General features: G+C 41.3%; 1 non-coding gene across 1 annotated transcript; it reads right to left on the bottom strand.

The window, feature by feature from the left end:
* Positions 1–16,706: 16,706 nt before the first annotated feature.
* On the bottom strand, positions 16,707–16,783 carry trnaa-cgc (transfer RNA alanine (anticodon CGC)). Its single transcript is given in 2 exon segments — positions 16,707–16,742; positions 16,748–16,783. It is a non-coding gene; the product is annotated as a tRNA-Ala (tRNA).
* Positions 16,784–17,965: the final 1,182 nt, after the last annotated feature.

Raw genomic sequence — 17,965 nt, 5'->3', positions numbered from 1 at the left:
AACCGATACATCGCTATATAAAACAGCTACAGAAAGCTGTAACTCATGCTTCTCCCGTTGTCTTTAAATTAAGCTCCATAAATATTGACAATGAGTGGCCTGTTGTCTACGAATAGATACCGCTGGGATTCACACCCAGGGTCTCCTGGTTTTTAGTGAGGCGTCTTAACCAGCTAAGCCATGGTGCCAAACCTGCTAAATGTTATCCACAACTTCAAACACCTGTGAGAAACGGGCAACTGCAGTGTTACGCCTGCTGGCTCAACAGATAATCCTTTTCGAAGTTTAAGGAGAGGATTTCTTTGTCAATTCAATTAAACATTTTAGAAATGCTGAACGATTGATGTGTTTCACGCGCAGAAATATTTTATCGTTACGTACTTTTTCTGTGCAGTAAGTTCTCCTTCAACTCCGCCCACCAACAGAGGTCGTTTTTAATACAGGAGTAAAGGCACACTGCACATCAGCAAAACATCCTGTACAGGTTTAGGGAGAGCGACATCAGTGATTGGAAAGTTGGAAGTTTCGGGTCACTTTTTTATTATAGATTCAAGCAGCCCTGAATACCTTTTCAAGAAACATTTCAGAATCCCAGTCACGTCCAGTATGATTGCTACACAGGTCTACAGTATACAATCAGAATACTGTTTGTGCATTATATAAAACACACCGCCCAAAGCATTTCTAAAACAGGAATTACATGTTTCTGAATGGCCCTCCTTTATAAATAAAATAAAAGGTCTGAAGCCTGCTCCAAAGAAGCACTTTATTCAGAGCTGACAAAGATGTGATAGGAAACATCTCAGAAAATGAAGATGCAGTCATTTCCACGCGTCGCACAACAAGAGCTGAACCCACCCGACGTTCTCAAGAGAGTAAGGTGTAAGGAGTGTGGCTGGGTGGTCTAAGTGCTGGGTTTGTGCTCCATTTTCTTCGCTGGGTTAGGTTTGAATCTTGCCACTGCTAAGTGTTGGTGGGTTAAGACCTTCCTTCTATTGCGACGTCAATGGGTAAAAGCTTTGCTTGGCAGTCTGTCGAGAGACTGAACTAGGTGTTTCAAGATAGTCTTTATCAGCTTAACATCAAGGCATTAAAATGCCTCATTTTGTGTTCCCAACAGCAATGCTCTTTGGTCCCTTCAGCATTATGCAGGGAACAACATCTGCCGTGATCACTTTTGAGTCAGTGTGAATCGTAGTGTGCCGCAATTGTTTTTAAAATTGGTTCTGTAGTGTAAGAAAAACCGGCCGTTCAGGGACGCCAAATATGTAACTGTAGTGGCTCTCTGAAGGCACCAGTTCTGTAGGGTTTGGGCATTTACTGAGACAATTATTTATTGTAGCAGTAAATCACAAAGTTGATTCTTTTGATGGCTTTAGAGTCCAACCATGCGACATAACTCAAACAACGCACACACACAGGTGCTAATACACGAGGATACATTTATTAATACATAGAATATGCATGTAAACCTAACAGATCTTATCGAGAGGGTTATCAGAATACAAAAGATATATATTCAATCAGTTACAAAGTGTTACACATATCAAGAGGACATACGTTCAGTATATCATTCATTAAGACCGTTTCGTAAAGTGAACTTGGTTACAACTTCTACATTAGATACTCAAAACAAGTACATAACTCTTAGGAATTAAATTGATATCAACTGGTTTGGATAACAATGGAATTCTCGAGCTGTAATGCAGTGAAGTTGAATACTCATCCAATTTCTGGGGATTCAGATCTCCTGCGGGCACAAACAGTTGCAGGCTGTTGCTGTCCAATCCGCGCTCTCTGGCTCGGTGCCAGGCTGTGCTGTGCGGCTTGTCACGGTGCACTGCTGATGCTCACTGTTGGCTTTAACTAGCAAAGTTTGTGCACAGGAGAAAAGATGACTGTGGGTCCCAGAAAGTCAGGAAGAGGACCGGTTCGTTCCTGATGAAGAGCTAGTTCTGAATAGTGATTCAGCTGTCCACAGTTCCGACCTGTTCACGAGGCCTGCTGCTGGTTACTCTCTGGCAACCTCCACTCTAGACTCTTAGAACAAAGGAAAGTTCTGGCACTCGGACACACTGGCCGTTCCGTGGTTGTCCGAGCTGAGTCTCAGGATGGTCAGGAGGCACGCTGCGAGAATGTCCTGCCCTTGGGAGCCTTCTGCTCCTGGGCCGTCCTGCCCTGGAATTCTCCTTTGAATTCCCTTTAGAACAGTCCACAGAATCCTTCTCCAGAATCTTACTGAATCTCCCTGAATCTTACTGAATCTCTCAGGCTCTCTGAGTTGCCTGTTTTTACCTGGAGGAACTTCAGCTCGTTGATTGGCTGAAAGTTCCATGGGCATCAGAGTCCCACGTGGGTTACTCGGCCCTACCAGCCCCTGATTGGTTGATCAAGGTGAGATATGAGTCACTTACTCCTGACACTTAGGAATGCAGTCCAGATGTCCAACTGGCACTCCCTAGATAGATAGGCACCAATGGATGACCATTGATCATGATAGCCAGGCTTAGCTAAGTGCATCCCCCTTTGGGAGCTGTCCTTATCAGGAACCTTAAATCAGCCTGCATGAATAGTTTCTCTGTGGCTGCACCACAGAGATGAACAGAGAAATGGGGCCTCATTTGGGAAGGCTCAGAACACTTAATTCTTTCTTATTAATAAGCCTCGCCGCTACAGTAGGCATGGTGCATTTGTCTGTGAAACTTGAATGCTGTGCTTTTTCACGCAGAATCATCGGCAGGAGCAAAGCTTATTCAATCTTTGCGCACAGCGCTCCATCAGAAATACTTTGTCCAAGTTTTGAAGAGATTGTGGGATTCTCTGCACACGCTCACATCGCGTACCTCAGACAACACCACCATTCGATGGGAAATTGATTCTACTTCTTGCAGTTGTTCCTGTGGTTGTGATAGTTACAAAGTTGCACTTTCCTCCACCTTCTGCTATAGTATTCATTGGGTGAGCTTCATCAATTGGCTCAGAAAGGTCAATTGTGCTTCGGAAAAAATCAGCAGCAGTGTCTTTATTTTGTCGGTGAGTATGGCTGTCTTTTAAAGCACATGAAAAACACGAGTTTGTGGATTTCTCCAAATAGCAACGAATTCAGTTGTGCAGAGCCTTACTGCTTTCAGAGGGTCTTTTACCGACGCTGCTGTAGTAGAGAAGTGACATAATCACAAACGCAACCATTTGTGCTGGCTGTTTAACTAAGTATTAAGCTTTTTTAACTATCACATGATTTTAACTAATTTAACATCATCTCCAGAAGAGCACCTCGCACTGCTCACTGAGCTGATGTATGTGCCCATTTCTCAAAAAATTAAATATCATCTGAACTGATTTTTTTCTACTTTAAATGCTTTCCTACTCTTTTAATATTTCAGTTAAATCTTTTATTTTGAAGTACTTTCCATTGATATTAATCCTAGTCCCGATGAATGATTCTGGGACATGGTGCGTCTTGAATAATGTTCTTATAGGTTTCAGTTTGGAAAAGTGCGCTCTCCAGAAGCTACCGAAACCTCTAATGGTCACACAAAGCTTAATGCAATAGCAACGTTTGGGGTTGAAAAAGAATATAACTTGCTATGAATATGAACACTGTTCCAGGAGGCGTGTAAGGACTATTTTGGCTCAGATCACCAATTTACCTTACATTTCTACTCCATTAATATCGCTATTGAGTGCTAAAGGTAGGTCCTGGCAATACTTCTTGAGATCTTCTTTAGAAAAATTTAAAAAATATATATTTCCAGTACTAAACAAAAAGTAAAAAATACTGATTACGTGCAACTGATAAAATCTCTCTTCCAGGGACGTTGTAGCTACATGCAAATTACAATGGAAAACTTTATCAGCTTTAAAAGTTTCTTTTGCATTTATAAGACGATCAGCATGACACTCAAAACATACCTGTATTCAGTAAGCGGTGAGTCTGCTGGCTGAGCAAGTTGCCTCCTCTACACACAATAGCAGCCCTGACGCTAAGATAAATGAAAAGAAATTGCTTTTATTGGGCACTTTTCATATCCGATGAGCTTGACATCTCCCAAGGGCGATGGAGTTTTTTTGCGACACTGCTTTTCCCTTTTTTCTTCTTTCTGTACTCTGATGGAAAAAAAAAGAGAAATCATGTAAGGGAAAAATGTATTTTTTTTCATGGAGAAAACATGCACCAGGAATGTTTTGTTTTGAAGAAGTGATTTAACATGATACATGACCTAATTTACTAGAGTAAATGCTCACACTGCAAGGTCTGCTTTACTACAAGAGAGAAGTAGAGTGAAAGATGTCATAATTGCACTGCGTTGTTGAAGAAAACATCTTTTTCTTTGAATTCTAAATCAATCAGAATTTCAAAGTGAAACACAAACCCTTTGTCTGTATTAAAGAGATGATATTTTAAAACTGATAAAAATGTAGAAAACACGTTTCTCACTTAGAAATTTAGGATGGGATTATTACTATTACTAGTAATTACTAGTTGCAGTGCTGAACTCACCATGGTGCAATTCAGTTACATGATTGGCCAGTGGTTTCATGGATAACGCGTCTGATTTTGCATCATGAGATTGGAGGTTCGACTTCTACCGGGTTCGTGTGTTTTTAAATCAGGCTACTCAGAAATAGAAGTCCATTATGTGAATGAACCGCACCTGAAAGCAAACGTTGGTCGGGTTTCCTTCTTTCCAGCATGAAATAGCAAATCGTTACAAAAAGCACCAGCTAATGTCCAATAGCATTAATCATTTTAATTAACATGAATATACTGTAAGGTCTTGGTACATGGGATTGGATTTCATCCACAATTTAAAAAAGGGCAAATTATATTTATAGGCTTCAGACACATTTTAATACAAAAGTGACCTAAAACTCTGTAACTTTCAGGTTAGTTTGAACCTGTAATGAAAAAGGGGCCTGAAACTTCCATTCTGTGATGTAACTGTCTCTAAAGTCGGACGTGATGTTTCACGGATGTGCAGTGTGCCTTTTCTCTTGTCATGTTCAAAATGACTTGCTGTGTAATTTCCTGAATGCGTGTCCTGTACTGCTCTGTTATTTCATTTAGATTATCTATGTGGTGTACAGATAAAACCAAACGGCATGGTCTAATTCCTGGGTTCGGCACCAGCTGAACCTGAACATACATCATCCGATCTCAACATGATTTGAACACACAACCTTTTGATGTGGTATCAGATGCACTACCATCACACCACTCCCCATAAGTGCTTTTAATTCCCCGAAGGAGAAAAATATTTTTTTTCATTCTCTCCTGTGAGAAGCACCGCTCTTCCAACGAGGGTCTCTTCTTCCCAGACCACAGATTATTTTTCCTGTCTGGCTCTCACACAGAGGGCAGACACACTGTCTCCACTAATGTGTTTACTACATCTATAGATCTGACCCCCTTACAGCCCTGATATTCCTTGACAGGATCCCATATTGAGCAGTATTTCTCGCGTTCTGAACTTACAGTGTGTACACAATGTACTTTATACACAAAGTAAGTGTTTTCGTAACTCTTGGACGTTTTGTCAAAATGTTACTGGCATGCCAAAATCGCCCCCTCAACTGAACAGTCCCACCCCCCTCAGTTTTGGATAAATTGTCAATGGTCAGATAACTACACTAACCCCGAATTCACAGTTACTACATCAGACTGTTTAATGTGCAGAAGGGCTATCTGTCCAGGAACAGCACGTTACATAGTGTCTATGTTTTGGGGTGTCAACATTATTATGACCTTATTTGCTCAGGTGGACCAATGCCTTGCAGTAGTTTATCCTTATACTTACAATCGTTATATAACTAGGACTGTAGTTATAGAAGTTTCTACTTTCTGTTGGTTTTACAATGATTTCTTAATGATTCAGAACCTCGTTACCGTTGATGTTGTTGCAAAAATGAACACATATGGTTGACGCTCCAGGCAAAAATAATCACGTGAGTTCTGATGAACGTGGAACTGTTCTTCATCACTAAATACCAGATTGCTTGTCGTTATCTTCTAACATGAAATACTAATCAGTGGCATTCTTGCGAGAATTCACTTGGTTGCAATGGCTCCATTTAAACCGAAATATCACTACCCCCCTCAGGATTTCAGACCTCCCCCCCCCCCCTACAGATCATTCCCCTGGCGCCAGTCCTGGGTATAATGATGAACATAGCTGCCTTGCAAGCAGTGAATCTGGGTGTGATTCCCACATGACCCATCAACAAACCTTTTCCAATGAATCTTTGATCAATTTAAAAAAGTCTTGAACCTGGTAGGCTAGGGAAGAAGCACTGTTTGAGTGCACTGAGGAAAATGTGCTACTGTGCTGTGCTGCTCCAGTAGCGCAATTGGTCAGGTTGTGGTGCTTTTATAGTGGAGTTATACCGAGGTTGTGAGCTCAATCATCACGTGGAGTATGTTCCGTTTTCAGCTGCAGAAACGTGCTGTTGAATTTATGTCGGTTCTTGTGTTACTTTTTCCTCTCGATGGAGCTGTATTAATGCAGGCACACCTGCTTCCATGTCAAGTTATTTTATCGTTGCTTACAAACCAACACACTGCAGACACCTCTGATATTGTCACTGCTTGTGGGCCACGTGTTCCTGCTGTCAGCCTACCATGATCATACACCTATAGAAATATTACTGCTGTAGGACAGGAGCGAAGAAACAAAACGAAAGCACACCAAGTTTAAAAAGGTCAAAATGTGTCAAAGCCCTTCCTCGAGGAGAATGGGGTTCAAACCTACTTGTGCAGAGTATCATGTATTAAGAGGAGATTGCCTTAACCACTAGGCCACCTCCATACACACTTCAGCCCCCTCCGGACATGAGTTGCCTCTTTCCCCATACTCAAGGGTAATTTTCCTCTTCCACCTACAATTTCAACATTTACCTTGGGAGATGTCAAACCACAGAGCCTGTGCTGCGCTTCAGTGTTAGCTGTAGTGGACACCCCATTGAACATAAAAAGCATATTGAGCTCCTTGGACATAAGCCATTTCTCGTCACTTGCTCAGCGAGCAGGCTCAGCGCACACTGAATGCAGGTGTCTCAGAGCAATTGAGATGTGTCCAAGTGGCTGTAAAAGGGATATCTGATGCCAGTGCCATGGCTTAGTTCTCCGACGGCAGGCATAGCGGCACGCCGGTTGGAGTATTCTCGGTCGCATTTAATGGGAACGTCATGGCAGCGTCAGCTCAAACCACCAAATGGAGACAGGCGTGCCGACAAGCTGACCCTGCTGATGCGGGATTAACACTAGGATGCGAGAATGCTGTGGCTTAGTTGGTTAGAGTGCCTGCCTAGTAAACAGGAGATCCTGGGGTTGAGTCTCAGTGGTGCCTGTCTTGCCACACAGTTTATCATTATGGAAAGCAACATCCTTCTACATTAAATTTAATGGAAGTGTTCATTTAATTTTTGGAACAACTTGTTTTTAAAAAAATCCATACAAATTGCAAAAGATAAAATACTCATCTGTTTTGTCAGTGCAGAGGAATTACTGCCAGCTGGCAAGGAAACAAAAACGATTTTTTTGTTTTTAGCCAAAAACCTGTGAATGTAGAAAAAAGGTGATGTGTGCGTTAGTTTTTATGGCACAGTCAGTCCGCATATCCTTCAGTTAAACATAACGTTGGTAAATCAAAAGTCCCCAGAGACGCATTTCAAATTAATCGGACCTCAACACCGTCTCCCCTAAATGTGATGGGGTTTCTTTGGATGTCCTTAAGCATCCTGATAGTTGCAGAGATTTCAAACTTTTGGCTAAAGTCAAACTACAAGAAGTTAATAGTTGAGCGCCTAAGTCAATATCACTGGGAATGTGACTATGTAAACTTAAATAGTATTCAAAATATTGCAATTTTGTTGTAGTTTAAAAAGATATTTTAGCTGGGGATCTTCAAATGATGAGGGTAGAAAAGAGAACTATTCGACACCATCAGGAGTGCTTAACGTGTGATAAAAGTGTTTTTTAATCACAAAGTGAAAATAGTGAATTTGTCTTTCACTTAGATGTTCATCAAAAGCTCATTAAACAATGAAGGAGAGGCTCGTGTTCCAAATTCACTTCGTGTCTCATTATCTTGCTTAGATTTTTAAAATGTACACTGTTGACTATACACTCTTCCTAACACGATTAAAGAGCCAAGTTTAGTTCAGAGGTAAAGCATCTCATGCATCGTATGAAGCTCTGTTTTCTATCACCAGCGTCTCCACTCTGATTTCTTTTTAAGCGCGATATCTTTTCTGTGATTTCTTTCGTTTGAATGCCCTCATGTGTGAATCTCAGCACAACACATAAACTCGTTTGTCTGTTTTAAAGAGATGCAATTTTTAAAACAGACAAAATGAAAGACTTATTAACTAAATACACATAGAAAACGTGCACCTAATTGAGAACATTTGGACTGGGGCGATGTATTATTGTAGCGGCGCAAGCTCACAGTGGTGCACTTGAGGAATGCGGTACAAGGGCCAGTGGTACATTGGATAACGCATCTGATTATGGATCAGGAGACTGTAGGATCGTAATGTTCTTATACCCAGTACCATAACCGTAGTGTGTTCAGTCCTACACAACCTTTCTATCGACTGAATAAGCCTCCTGTTCCATCTCCATCTTCTTCCCACACATTCCGGCTATTTCAGCACCGTTATTGTTGGACCACAGTCACAGATACGTAAGGGACACTATTCTGAAGAACCGTCTTAAATAAATAACGTTGCAAAAGGTAACAATAATGTTTTCTTAACGTAACCTTACATTTGGGCGTACAATACAATTTTCTGTACCCTCAAATAAAACAAAATCTTACTGCTTTCTCCTGAGAAACACAAGTGTAGTGTTAAATCACAATAAATAATACAACAAATATACTAAACTAACACCCAGATGTGACAACACACAGCTATGACAGAACACATTGAAGACTTAAAAGCCCTTTAAATTTTTATTTCCTTAATTTCCATTCTCTTCCCTCCCCAGGATAACTGAAAACTAACTATAATAAAGACTGTATATGCATTACTTGTAATACAGCTACTAATAAAAATATACATGGAACATATACATAATTATTAATAAATAACACTTTTATTAGTAAATACGTGTAATGATAACATTCATTGTGAATATTTGTGGTGTCTGGAAAGCAATTTTAGTTAAATATAATAATAATTTTCAAGCAAGTGGTGCATAAGCTTGTTACTTAATGAGTACATTATTTCCATTACATTCAAGACAGTTCTAATGTGATCGATTGTTCTGCTTAGTCCGCTACTGAGTAGCTTAAAACCTATGAAGAGGTGGTTTAAGCTAGACTCCTAATGCAGTAACATCTAACGGGCAGCAGCTGTTATTTTAGGTTTGTTGCAATTGAGAACAGGTTTAGTACAGAGCTGCTGACAAATTTCAGTGGAGTTTATTGTATAAGGGTTTATTGCAATTGACCCATTGTAGCTACCAATCAGCAGCAAGGAAAAACAAACTTCACTTGTGCCTTTTAAAAAAAGGGAAACAGAGTAGTAGTTTATGTGGTAATTTCAGGTACAATGTAAGAACTAAAGTTATCTACTCCCATAGTAATGCGTGGGGTCCTATAAATAGAAAAAAAACAATTTTAACCCGAAAACACAACAAACACAAAACAAGAAGTCTTCCAGGAACCTAGGTAAATCCCTGTAGTAGTCTAACAACTACAAAAAAAAACAAAAACAAATGCAACAACTTCAAAAGAAAAAGAACATTAAAAACAAATCTGGGGAACAACAAAAACACAGAGTCTAATTCGAGAGCTTTTTCAAGTCTTCAGTGCTCCTCTCGTCTCAGTAGACCTCTCTCATATATTTGTGTACAGGTCAGCTGGAGGTACACAGCTGATGGTATTTTAAGTAGGGAGCTGCGTCAGAATGCATGGGCTTCAAAGGAAAAAGTCAAGGTTTATTCCATGCTGAAAAGAGAAGGAAACACAATGTTTCAGCTGTGGAGCCTTATTTGATTGTGACTCGAAGTAAACCTTTACTTCTTCGTTTGATGTTAATTTATCTCCATCAGATACCTAATAATATCTAAACTTGACAGTTGCTTTCAGTAGCTAAAGACGCTGCTCCAGGTGAGGCTCGAACTCACAACCTGCTATGCACTGCTGTATAAGTACCACGCACTGACCGATTGCGCCACTGGAGCTGTGCAACTTGTGTTCTTCATACAGACTGACGCTGCAGAAACACAGGGTGAAAACGGTTTCGGTTGTGGATCCATCTATACATGGGGAACACTGAAATAGCAAGGAGAATACAAGAAAAGAAACTGAAAGAATTGTGCTAACAGCAAAGGGGGACGGAGGGAGGTGGTCGGACAAGTAAATCAGCCTGGTAGATTGTTTGTAGCGACATTTTTGAGTCAATCGGCACACTGATTTCTCTTCATGTGCCTTGAACTGTGCAGTTTGTATTTTCGTTGTAGATAGGTTTCTTCAGAAGTCCAGTAAATTGACAATAATGGAGAACTAGCTGACGCACCCCGTCGTGAAGACCCTCTGTAAGGTGATTACACGTTTCATTTTCAAGTCGCCTCCTTTACACTCAATTGCTTCCTCGACACTGAGAGAACATGAGAAATGGCTTCAATTTCAATGTGAAGCGCAGTTCAGGCTTGATGGCTTCACATCTCCAATCAATCAAATAAAATTGCAGTGAAGCGATCTAAATAAGACTCTGAAGTACTGGGAAAGATGATTATTTTGAGCGTGCCTCCCAGGGTCTGCTACGAGGCTGAAGTTGGCTTCTTATTCGCCAGCTTCTTATGCGTGTTTTTCGTTCCACCTTTAATGCTGCTGCTGTGATGTTATGTCGCCTTTCGCCTGTAGATGGCTCTCTTCGATCAGTACTAATCCGGCTGGAAAACTGTAGACATCTTCACTGAAAGGGAATATCCAAATAGCGACTGTCCAAACTATATTTTTGTATGGAATATATTTCAGAAAATCGCAAACCAATTTTAAAAACTCACCATAACACGGACTTACACTGGGAAAAAGTGATTGCACTTTCTGCTTATTTCTACGGCCTCCCCCCCGATTATGAAAATGTCTCACAGTTCTGACACTGATGTGTGAAAGACAATGTAACAGACTATCAAAATCCTGAAGTACAAACAATTTTAATGCACCAGTTTTTTAAATATGACCCTCTGATCTTGGCATGTCAGAATACATCGGGAAAAAGTATGGCACGAATTGCAATGTCACGCATTGTTGAGAATATCACTGACCTTGCCGATATTTGCAGGGGATACGAATGTTTTGCACATGTTGAACTACAACATGTAAAAATTGAGCTCCTTAGTCAATATCACTGGGAATGTCCAATAATGACGTACATCAGTAGCCTCAAAGAAACTTAGACTCACACATGGAGTTTTATCTTTGTATGGAGATTGGGAGAATTAATTTATACTCTCGTTGCTCATTAGCTAAATTATTTTAAAAATATGACACAGATTTGTTTGAGAAACTTGTAATTGCCTTAAAGAGAGTCTTCTTGAAGATGTGCACCAGCTAGCTCTCCACTGTCAATTGACGGGACTTGAGAAGAAACTGTTCTCATACAACCAACATACAAATTACACATCTTAAGGAACATGAAGAGAAATCCGTGTACTAAATAACATAAAACTGTCGCTGCAAATTATCACCAAGCTGTTTTATGTATCTGACCACCTCTTTCCTACTTTGCAGCGAGCACAATTCTTTCTGTTTCTTCATTGCTATTTTACTGTCTCTTTCCTCCGGAGATGGATCCACAGCCGAAACTTTAGGTCGGTTCCTGTTACTCTGTCCGATTGAAAGAGCTGTATGAAAGGCATTCCCATCTCTGCAGGAAAGTTATTGCTGCTCTCAACACAATATACTGCAGCCAAATGTGATAGCGATACTGTCACTGCCTGTGGGCCACGTGTTCCTGCTGTCAGCCTATTATGTCATGTTCATCCACACCCAGAAACATTACTGCTGTAGCACAAGAGTTATAGGTGCAGTTGATAGAGCATTAATCTCTTAATCTCAGAACTGTGGGTTCAGTCCCCACATTGGGTCCCTCTGTGTCAGTTTGATCCCCCAAATCCTCCTAGCATGACCTGATGGTGTAACAGTGATACCCAGTACCCAGCGTAATTCAGCTTTCTTTCCACTTGATTCAGATATTGATCTGAAATCATCGGCCGAACAAAAGTTTGTCTAAATCGAGGGAGATCTGCTCTCAATCAAGTATTAAACACTTCAGCATTTACTGTTTGAATACCGCACTTTGTCAAAACACTGCCGCTTCTTAAGCTAATAAGTAACGGTTTTTGAGCATGCATTGTATTGTTAATGCTTATATTAAAAAAGCATAAATTCACATAATGGAATTTTGACGGAACAAAGTAGTCCAGCCCCTTTACAACATTACATACCCACTGATTAAAGCTTAAAACTACAGTAGCAGGAGTAATAATAATGGCAAGAACATGTTTGGAGTTCGGCATTTCATTTATTCTGCGCAAACATCGTATCGGAATGAACTGCCCGAGATAAAAGAGTAATTGCAGCTTCAGATCATATTTTCCAGAGCATTGCATTGTTCTGTTCATGCTGACTACACGCTTTAAATTTGTAATTTACTGCAAGCGTTGCTTTTCCAGATTTTTCTGAAATTCCTCGCATTTGACTTGACTTGAACTTTATTGCCATATGTAACCGGTGCTGGTACAATGGAATTCTTACTTACAGAAAGTCTCTCGATTGTAAAACAAGTGTAAAAAAAACAAAACAAAGTGCAAACAGTGCATCAAGACAATGTACAAACAAACAATAGACAATGTGCAAGTAAACATGCAGACAGTTTGAATATAAACAATACAGACGTGTAAACAATGACTGGAGACGTACAATAAATAAATTAAAATGAGGTAGATGGTGATGGTGTAGGTGTGGTCCGAGGGGGATGGCTAAATGTGTTCGCCAGTCTCACTGCTTGTGGATAAAAGCTATTGAAGAATCTAGTGGTAAGTGTCCGTATGCTCTTATATCTCTTGCCTGAGGGCAGTGGGGTGAAGAGCTCATGCCCGGGGTGGTGACTGTCCTCTGTGATGGCCAGAATTCTACCACGGCAGCGGTCCTCATAGAGCTGTTTAATCTTGGTGAGACCGCAGCCGATGATCTTCTGGGCCATATTTACCATTCTCTGCAGTGCCTTTCTTTCTCGCGAAGAGGTGTTGCCATACCACACGGTGATCCCGTTGGTGAGGACGCTCTCGATAGTGCAGCGGTAGAAGTTCACCAACACATGTATTGGCATCCCCCATCGCTTGAGGCACCTCAAGAAATAAAGGAGCTGCTGAGCCTTCTTCATGATAGAGTCAGTGTTCACAGTCCAGGTTAGATCTTTAGAGATGTGTGATGTAGAGATCGGCAAACTTGATGATGCGGTTATTGCTGTGTCTTGCTGTGCAGTCGTGAGTAAATAGGGAGTACAACCTTGGACTCAGACAGCAGCCTTGTGGGGTTCCAGTGCTCAGGGTGAGTGGTGTTGATGTTTTATTGCCTATCCGCACCACCTGTGGTCTCTCGATAAGAAAGTCCAGCAGCCAGTTGCAGACAGAGTTGCACAGACCTAATCCCCTGAGCTTTGTCACCAGTTGACTGGGTATGATGGAATTGAATGCTGCACTGTAGTCCAAAAACAGCATTCTCACATACGAGTTCTTAGTGTCCAGGTGTTCCAAGGCTGTATGCAGAGCCAGGGAGACAGCATCATCCACTGATCTGTTGCTCTGGTAGGCGAACTGCAGGGGGTCCAGGGACTCTGTGATGGAGGAGTTGATGTGTGACAACACCAGCTTCTCCAGGCATTTTATCACCACAGATGTAAATGCTACTGGGCGGTAATTATTCAGGCATGCCACTTTTGTCTTTTTGGGGGTTGGAACAATAGTGTTTTTTTTAAAGCAGAGCCATCACTAAAATATTTCATTCCCGTCGCTGAATACATCGTGGAAACGGTATTTGCAACGGAATGCTGTCACACATGAAACCTTTTTGTTTTTCGGTTCTGAAGTTTGAAAATGAAAATAAAACGGGGGTCACCTCATAGGCTTGAAAGAAGTCCAAGCAGCATAAAAACCCGCGAATTCTCACAAATTGTGTTGCATTGTGCTGCACCTTTCTTCTGTTGCTTTTTTAAATCAGTCTTAAACATTTGAATGCATACCTTACTGCTGCTAATCACATTCACGTGTTTACGAAGCTTTTTTCTGTCTGTTATGTTTTTGCTAAGCAGTTTCTCCATTTTCCTCGTACTGTGATTGTGAGCGAGCACAACAACACTGAAACAGTGTAAAGACAGATAAAAAAGTCAGGGTAAAACGCCTGACTGTCGGGAGTGGGATTTGAACCCGTGCCTCTATTTGGAGAGCGAAACGCAAAGCTTAAAAGACATGAAGCTGTGAATTTGCTGTTTTAAACCGCTTGGCTATCCTGAAAAATGTGTGCTGATTGCACCAGTCGCATCCGATTTTCCGTAACTTTAGAACGATTGATATGACTGGACAAAGACAATTTGTGGCGTTTAGCATGACATGGAAAACGGTACCGGAGCATTCGGGTCCGGACTACCAGACTCAGAAACAGTTTTTACCCTCGCACTATCAAACTATTAAACTCCCAGCCTCTCTCACTCTCTCCTCACCTCTCACCTATGATCTGAACCTCACAGTGCCTTCTTTCTTACCAAAAACCCAAACACACATTGAAAATCTATCTCTACCATACATGTCAAAAGCTCACTCCCCATCATTTCTATCCCTTTATTTCATTCTTTTGATGCATGTTTTTGCACATAACCTGTTACCTTTTTGTTGTTTTGCACACTGCCTGTTGTTGTTTTTTGCACATCGGCTGTTGTCTCTTTCTTTTGTTATACAATTGTATTGTTGTTGTGTTTTTTTCTTTGTACTACTTTTGTCCGAGAGCTAGCTAAATACCATTTCGTTATTCCATATACCTGCGTATGAGTATAATGACAATAAACTTGAACTTTTAACTTGAATTTGAACTTGAACTTGACATAGTCTTGCAGGCAGTATATTATTTTATCGTTTACTCGTATAAAAAAACATGGTCTTCTCGTTCCTAAGTCAGATTTTTAGTGCTTTCGAACGTTACTTCCAACCTGGACTGACAGCTCACCAGATCTGTTTGTGATCAGACCATGGAGTCTGGGGCTGTACCAAGTGCACGTTCCTTCCCAATGCTGAGGCGATCATTCAGAAGATGGGTGTGAAGAGAGATAAGCTTTGTCGACTAAAAAACAAGGCAGGATATGCACGAATACTAATCACTGGCGACAGTTATGCTCTCTTACTATTGAGATCCCTACATTGCAAGTTTTTTTAAGACTTTGAAACTAAAGGAAAGCGGTGACAAATGAAACAGGCACAGGTGGGGCTTGAACCCACGCTCTTCAGTTTACGAGTCCAACACCTTACCACTTGGCCAACGCGCCTTTGAGTAAGCATGGGAATAAGGTTGTTCAAATTATTTTTTTCTGAATCTGGTTTACATCGCCTGGATGCAGCAACAACAATAAAAGGTATACTTGTCCTTAAACTCGGACGTGATGTTCTGCAGACATGTGCACAATGTCCTGTTTTCTTGCAGTGTAGACATTTTGCTGTTCACGCTCCGCATTCATCTGCTTTGTGCGTTGTTAGTCCGCACCTGTAACATGTAATGTCAGCCGTCCCCTTTTCTTCTATTTCTCTAGCATGACTGTGTCCTGCTGCTCGGCTTTTGTTTGTAAAGTTTGAGCGAGCGCCCCGTTCAGTGTCACTTTGTCACTGTGGTCAGAAAGCATTCTTGATTCTGCTTGAGCTGCTTCATGAATTCTAGCGACTGTAAGAGCTCTTTTTAAAGTCAGCCCTTCCTCCTGCAGCAATTTATAGTCTCTTATGTGCACATTTTTCCACAAGTTGATCTCTTAACATGTCAGTTTCCAATACTCCAAAGTCACAAGATTTAGCCAATTCTCTTAGTGCAGTCACAAAAGCATCAACAGATTCGTCCTGAGACTAAGTTCTCTGCCTAAATTTATGCCGTTCCAAAACCACATTTCTCCGCGGTGTAAAGTAAGCGTCTAAGGCAGCTACAGTCTGTTCATATGTACCTTTTTCTCCAGGGAGATTGGCGAAAATCCGCTGCACGGGAGCCCCGATACAGTGCAGTAATGTAGCACGTCTCACGGCATCCTGAGCTTCTGTAGATCCACCGGCTATTTAAAAAAAACTGTACGACTCCATCCATATCTTGTATTCCGTATACAAATCCGGAGCTACGAGGTTCAGTAGAAGCGGTGAAAAAAGCCGGGCATAAGCAAAGCTTCTCGGCGCGGCTGCCATATCTTCCAATGGGCAAGCTAAACGAACAGTCAGAAAATTCAAAAGTTCGTTTCTACCAGCAAGAGAACTAAAATCTGCAGTGTTCTGTAGTGAACTAATACTAAATTATTAGTTCAAATAATTTAAGGTTTAACAGAACTAAATGAGGTACATTTAAAACAGCAGCGCAACTCTGCAGCAAGTCGAGTGTGCCTGCACACTCGCAACACAAGCAAAGAGTTTTCACTCAACAGAAGATTGCGATGTAAGTAATGTAATACAAAGCACCTGGAGATGCCAGGGATTGAACCAGGGACCTCATACAGTACATGCGAAGCATGCGCTCTACCACTGAGCTACATCCCCGATGGCAAAGGTAATGGAACAGACTTGTCCAGATGCTCACTGATCACAATCCACCACTCACGAAGAATGTCTCCAGTTTCCCACTTTCGCGTTTCCTCTACTACAGAGTAAATTAATGGGAATGAAGAAATAAGGAAGGAAAAAGCTTCAAGAGACTGGGCACAAATAAATCTATTATTTTTGTATCCAGTCACACGTGCGACGGTGGTTAATTCCCAGACGGGGGAGTGCTTTTTTTCTACCTCCTTACTCGACTGTCTTTCAATTCTGTTTTATTTGAAAGCTTTTTGCATCTTTTAAGTGCTCTTGATTAAACTATGCATAGAAAAACAGCACTACTGATGATTTTCATGGACCGATGCACACTTGTTCTGTACAACTCGAGTGATAAAGCCCTGTCTGCAAATATTGTAGAAGAAAATAAAAGGGTGAAACAACGCCCCAACCACAGGAATGGTAATAGGAAGGATCGTGTTCTTATTTGATAAGTCCTTTTGAGATGTCTTGGCAATGCACACAGTCGTTAGAGCTGAAAAATTTACTTTTAGTGGTGTTTTTAAACAAAGATGGAACATGTTATTTCTATAAATTTCTACAGGAGACCACATCGCTCTCCTGTTGCTTCCTGAGTACAAACAGAAGCTGAAGACCTCCCCCACTGCGAACAGGTCAGTGCGTTGTTGGTCTGAGGAGGCGGAAAGCAAGAAAGCAAAAAAGACTGCTTTGATAGTACAGACTGGGACGCATTCAGAGCTCCCGACACAGATTTAAATGACTATACGGACGCGGTCACCAGCTATATTAAATACTGCACCGACGCTTGTGTACCAGAAATGAAAATTAGGTCATTTCCCAATCAGAAACCGTGGTTCAACCACGACATTCGCAATAAAATAAAAGATAGATCCACCGCGTTCAAATCGGGGGACAAAGAGCTGTACAAGAAATCACGGTATGCATTAGAAGAAGCCATAAAACGCGCCAAACGGAGCTACAGAGAGCGGCTCGAAATGCAGTGCGCTGACACCCGGAGGCTGTGGCAGGGATTACAGTCAATCACAGGCTACAGGGGCTGCAGCCAGGAGATTGACACGAACAACGCATCCCTGCCTGACGAGCTGAACCACTTCTATGCACGCTTTGATGCTCTGAACACGGCCACTGCTGAGAAGACCCCAAGTG

Source organism: Lepisosteus platostomus, chromosome 5 (assembly GCF_059453375.1).
Source record: "Lepisosteus platostomus isolate fLepPlt1 chromosome 5, fLepPlt1.hap1, whole genome shotgun sequence".
Lineage (NCBI taxonomy): Eukaryota > Metazoa > Chordata > Actinopteri > Semionotiformes > Lepisosteidae > Lepisosteus > Lepisosteus platostomus.
This window is presented reverse-complemented; position numbering and strand designations above follow the sequence as displayed.